This window comes from Lindgomyces ingoldianus, assembly GCF_010093535.1.
Source record: "Lindgomyces ingoldianus strain ATCC 200398 unplaced genomic scaffold BDR25scaffold_65, whole genome shotgun sequence".
In the NCBI taxonomy this organism is placed as follows: Eukaryota; Fungi; Ascomycota; class Dothideomycetes; order Pleosporales; family Lindgomycetaceae; genus Lindgomyces; species Lindgomyces ingoldianus.
This window is the reverse complement of record NW_022985226.1, coordinates 162,061-168,411: the sequence shown is the minus strand read 5'-3', so window position 1 is coordinate 168,411 and position 6,351 is coordinate 162,061.

The following is a 6,351-nucleotide window of genomic DNA, read 5'->3' as shown; positions in this document are numbered from 1 at the left end:
TAGAAGGGGTTCTCCTACTATAGCGCGTTATAGTTTAGTTAAGAAGGAGTTATATAAAGCTGTAATTAGACCTATCTTATTTAGGCCTGTATTAGATGCAAGTTAGCAGAACTTTATAAAGTGTAAGGTAAAGCTTTTTTTTATTTATTATAAAGTGTTTAAGTAACTTAGGGCTGTTAACTCTTTATTTAAGTCTTTATAAGTTGCTTACAGAAACACTATAAATTAATCTAGGTTAATAATATTCTTATTTATTAGTAAGTTAATTAAGGCTGTTACATTATAGTTAAGTTAAAAGTAGGCATATAGTAACTAGAAGCATTTAAAAAGGAATTAGTCTATATTTCTTTTAAGTTTGTATTAGAGCTTATGTAAGAAAAAAAGTAAGTCTTTCTATTTTCTATTAAATAGTAGGGGATTAAGAAGTTAGTTAGATTTTATTACTAAGTTAAAAAAGTTACAAGTTGTAAGCAGTGTTAAGTAAAAAAGAGTTAAGCTATCTCTAAACTTCTAAGTAAGCTTTAAGGCTAGTAAGTTCTTAGTTTCTACTACTATAATAGAAGTTAAGGCAGAAATAGACTACTTAATAACATAAAGCTATTCTTTAAAGTTTTTTTAAAAAGCTTTAAAGCTTATAACATAGCAGCTTTCTTATAAAGTAAGTGCTTTTTAAAAGGCTTCTTAGCTTACTTTAATAGCTTAGAGTTATGTAAGTACTAAGCTTATTAAATTAGATTTAAAGGCTATTCTTAGCTAGAGTTTTAACATAATGTAATGTTATAATTATGCACAAGTAAGGTTATAGAGCTTTACAGAGGTCTAGTTTAATTACTATATAAAGTATTATAGTAGGTATAAGACATTATATAAGAAACAGAAAAGTTTAGAAGAAAATTAGTAATTAAATACTTAGCTTAGAAGTCTAAGCGCTTTAGGTATAAATTAAGCCTATTCTAGGTTTAGTTAGTGTTAAGGTAGTTTATGCTTAAGTTTATGTCTGTGTTGTGTTGTGTTTGTGTCAGACGTGCACTAATAATACTCTAGTACGCGTCTAATACAGTTATGTCTGGGATCCGGGGAGGATACCGTGACATATGTACTTTATTACTACTACTACTTATTAATAATAAGCTCTAGTAGTTATAAACCTTAAGTAATACTCTTAAATTTAGGTTATAATTAACACTTAAAAAAGTAAAAATTTAAAGGCATATAAATAGCTTACTAATGTTTATAGTAAAGGCTTTTAAAAAGGGTTTAAAGAGGGTAGTAATTATTATATATAAGCTAGTATTAGTGTAAAAGAAGATTATAAAGCTTTAAGTAGTAAATAAGGCTGCTACATAACATAGATTATATAAAAAGAAGCAGATTTAGGTAAAAAAAACCTTAATAGTTAAGAATAAAGCTTGTCTAACTGCTCTAAAGGAGTTTAAAGCGCGTAGTAATAGGAAGAAGCTAAAGACATAAGTGTACACAAAAAAAAGTAAGCTAAGTTAAAGATAATATAAGTAGTGTAATTAGACTAGGCATAACTTGCGTGTATGTAAGTAAGTAGCAGAAGTAGACTCTAAATAATATCTTATGTTATATTACTTTATATAGGGCTAAAGTAGGCTGTTTTGCGCTAGAATAGAGTGGTTTTAGTAGGGGCTTGGCAAAAGTGGCCGGCTAACCTGTGTGGCCGGCTAACCTGTTAGGTACGTTATAGCATTTATTTTTTTAAAATTCTTTATATGTAAACTGTTGAATGGGCTCTGACAGCTAGCTGCTTATAGTATGAGCACTTAAGTAGCAAGAGTAAGAGTGGTGTACAGTGTGCACAGCGTACAAGGTAGGTAAGGTGAGAGCAACATGTTTCTAGTTCTATTACTCTTATCTTTCCTCTGTACAGAGGAAAAAGGGGATATCTAGATGTTCGCGCACAGAGGTTCACGCATAAGCATTATGTAACAGAGATACGTGGTCCTGCTTGTGCGCAATTACTTATATCTAGACTGTAACGCTGCTGCTGTGTACAGACACTAGCAACTTTTCTTTTTGTCTAAAAAGTTGCCTTCTGTACGCGTTACCTCCCTTCTGTCTGTGTAGGTCTATCTAATTACATTTTGCCTTTACTCCACCTTATTTGTTAGGACTTGCCTTAGTAATGCTGTACATTAAGATAGGCTAGTTATGCTATGTAAATAGCTCTATAAATAGTGTAGAGCGTTTTAGGCTATTATTGTCTAGCCTTTGTGCGCTTGCCTTGTAAGTAATTTAGTAGTGTATAAACTGTTTCATGCAGGGTTTTGTGCTAGAATGGTGTAGGATCTTTGCGTAGGCAGGTGCGTAGGGAGGTGTATATAATAAGGTCTTCTCTTTTTCTTTACTTTCTTTTTTTTATCTTTTACTTTCTAAGCCCTACTGTACTATTCCCTAGCTCTTTTCTCTTTTTATACAGTGCTAACAGTGACAGATACTCCTGCCTGCACACACACACACACACACACACACACACACACACACACACAGAGAGAGAGAGAGAGAGAGAGAGATGTCTCTCTAGCCTTCCTCCTCTACCTCTAGCGCTGTTAGTGCGGGCGTCTTTAACGTTCTTGTGCAGTCTAGCAGCCTAGGGCGCATCTGTGTCACCCTTTTAACTAGTTCTGCTACTAATTAGCAGTTTATTTAGCGTCTTAGCATAAATGTACAGATCTTTTAGCTCTTCTACTTCCTTCTTATATAAAATGCTAATTATAGACAGGCTAAAGAGCAGCATGTAGCAGCTTTACTATCTTATAATATTAACATTATTTTACCTGCTAGCACTAATCTGCAGCTGTGGGCAGCAAAGGTTGTGCGTTGTAAGGGGTACTTCTGTGCAGTTCTAGTCTAAAGTTGCAGTTAAGTCCTAGCAACTCTATGTGCTTATTATTGCAGCAGCACTACTAGTGCCTCTTCTTTTATTAAGTGTTATGTGTTAGCTAACTTCTAGGCTAATGCCTGCGCCTTATGCGTATGGCAGAGCCGTGGTCTGCATTGTGACTACTATATGTAAGGGGTGGTAGCTTTTTTTTTTCTGTATACTAGACAAATAGACTGTCTTTCTTACATATCCTTCTCTTTTAATCTTATAATAAGAAAAATAAGTGCGTACAATAAAAAAAATAAAAGAGATAGGCCTTATATAAAGGTGTTGTTAGTCTAGTTAGTCTAGGGCATCTTTGCGCATAGGGTCTAGCTAGTCCACAGATGCTTTTATCTAGACAGAGAGGCAGTTAGTTAGGACTAATAATTAAAGAGCCTAGTTTAGTGTTTTCTTTATACATGCATCTACTAGGTTGTCTTTACTATTAATCTACTTAATTTTAGCAATTTCCCTTTTCTTGTATAATTTGCAGAGTAACATAATGTTAATTATAAGTTACTTTTTGCTAGTAGTGCCTAGCTTAACAAGGCAATTGTATAGAGACCTTAAATCTATGCAGATTACTACTAGGATTAGTAGTAGTTTAAGCATTTATATAATTTACTATAGAGTTATACTAAGTGCAATTACATTATTAAACCCTCTAACTATTCTATACAGTTTGCTAGTAAGAACACTTCTAGTTACTCTTTTACACTTAGTAGAATTCTAGTGTATAATGTTGCCTAGTATTTTAAAGTAGTTGCTTTGCTCTATACAGTCTTTATTGCCTAATATAATTAAGAATCCTAGCTATAAGCTAAGGTTCTTATTATTAGCAAATAATCTATCTGTAAAGATAAACAGCTTTGCATAATTAAGCTGCAATAGTAGAAAGGTAAGACTGTGCTTACTATTGTCTATCTACTATTAAATTTATGCGTTAAGTGTGTTAATGTTGTTATACAAAAAGTCTATAGTTTGTGTAGTAATAGACAGGTTAAATGCTGCCTCTAGTTAACACATAGATGCAATGTATACCCCTCTTGCACATTGCTTAACATATTATTGTGCGGCATCCTTGTCCTCTAGGTTAATTATATAAAGGTAGCTTACTTATTCCTTTTAAGTAAGGACTACTGTGTTGTGCGTAAGCTTAATTCTTCTGCTGTTAAACTTAATAGGCTGCTTCTCTACTAGAATAGTCTTACCCTTTACGCAAAACTTTGCCTTCTGCAGTTCCTCCTCTTCTCTTTACACAAAATTCTTTATTATAATGCTTAAGGTGTTATCTGTCTGTAAGCTAGTAATACTAAAGGTGTGCTCTTCTTTATTAGTAATTAAAAGGCAGGGGTTGTATAAAAAGATGTGCATACGCAGCTTTTCTTTATAGTAGTTATAATATGTCTTAAACTAATATAGTCCTAATTTAGCAGCTCTATACAAGAGTTGTACAACCTAGAGTATTATATTTAGTAGAAAGCTCTAGCGCATCTTCTTTAGTAGCTTTACGTACAGTGTGCGCATAAGCTTATCTATTAATTAGATGTATGCTTATGTAATATTACGCAGTTTAAAATGCATTTTGTACATAGCTCTTAGGCTTGCTCTTATAGCTAGAAGTAGTCTCTAGCTTATCCTCTAGATAGTTAGTAACTAAGTAAGAATTTCTCTCTTCTCTTTATCTAAGTAGCTAGTAAACACTAGGCAGGATTTCTTATATAGTTAAGTTATTTTGCCTTTTACTTTTTATATAAGGCAGAGGTTAAAAATCTAACCTTTATGCCTTATTAAGTTATACGCTATAACCTTAAAAGTGCTGTTAGTAATTAGGGTGTCTATCTCTATGCAGTCTAATTCCTTAAATAGTTCTCTAGGTGTAGTAATCACACTGTCTGTACAGAGCTTAATAGATAAGGCCTAATTATTCTTCTCCTTTTAGGTTAGAAATACCTAGTCTAGACTTTGTGTAGGTTTCCTTTGCCTTTTACTTCTTCTAGTATCTATATCTTCCCTTTGCACTAGTGCGGCATTGCTATCCTAAGAGGCTTAGTCTATAGTAGGCTTTAGTTCTGCCTCTGCAACATTCTTGTAAAGCTGTCCTCTCTTCCTCTTCTTTAGAGGATCTCTTTATACAGGGATTAGTTTATCTAGGTTATCTGTTACAGGTAGGTTGTCTTTCTCCTTTTCTCTATAGTACAGTTTAACCTGCGTACATTAGAGCTTTAGTAGGCTATTCTCTCTCTTAATAATAATGTCTCTTTCTTTAATGCTCTTAATCTTGTACAGGCTAGTCTAGCCTTCCTTCTCTCTCTATGCTATAATCTCTAAGCTAAGGGGAAGGTTAAGAACTTTATGTGTTATAAAGCTATTATAAGTGTTAATTACATAATTAATGTTTACTTTTACATAGTCCTTTTAAAGTATCTTTATTACCTTTTATATAGCGCTTACTTGTGCAATAATGTTTAGTAATAGCAGAGAGTCTAGGTTAATTCTTAGGTATGCCCTAAAGACTAGCAGCGTGGGTACTAGACTGTGTAGGCTAGCTGTGTTGTTTAGAGCCTTAACTGCTATCTGCAGGATAGCCTTATTATCTGTATAGTTACCTAGCTTAGTCTTTAGAATGTTAAACACTTATTAGAGAGGTGCATGCACACGCTTAACCTTTCTAACTGCCTAATGTGCTTCTACAGGCATTTGCCTGCATGTAGCTCCTACAATCTTTGCACAAGCTTAAAAATCCTCTAAAGTAAAGTTTATACTAGAGTTATGTATAATATAGTCTAGAGGTCCTTAATAGGTGTTAATCTAGCATTTGCATAGTGCATTCTAGGTATCTTGTGCAGACATAGATTTTAGAAATGTGGCAGCCTAAAATAATGTGTTTATATTAATAACATGTAAAACATCTCTATTATTAATTTATATAATGTTAATAATAACTTTATAGTTAAAGTAGGTGTTATCTTTAATTATAAACTTAAATCTTTGCAGGGCCTAGTTGTACAGTTAGCAGAGGTAGCAGAACTTCTTAATCTCTTCTAGCACTGCAGCATTAATGTTGTAGCTAGCGCTAGTTAGCATCTTCTAGAGTCTCTCTATGCAGGGGTGTCTAAATTAGTAGTAGAGGCAGTAAAGTTCTAATTTAGTAAAGAAAGACATAAATTCTTCTTTACTAATATTAAAAAAAAAGTGTCCTTATTTTTATATAATAAGTACTATAGTTTTGTCTTTGCGTACAATAATATTTAAAATATTATTAAAGTATGCCCTAAGTTAGTTAGCATCTGCTAGTAATAGCAGGAATAGTGTTAGAGTCTCTAGAATGTAGTATGTAACTAGACTAATTAGGTTCTAGATTTATACAGTACTAATTAATCTCTTTAGTGTCTAGCTTTTAAAGCTAATATCTATTTAGCTAGGTGTCTAATTAATTTCTATATGTAGGTTCTCTTGTA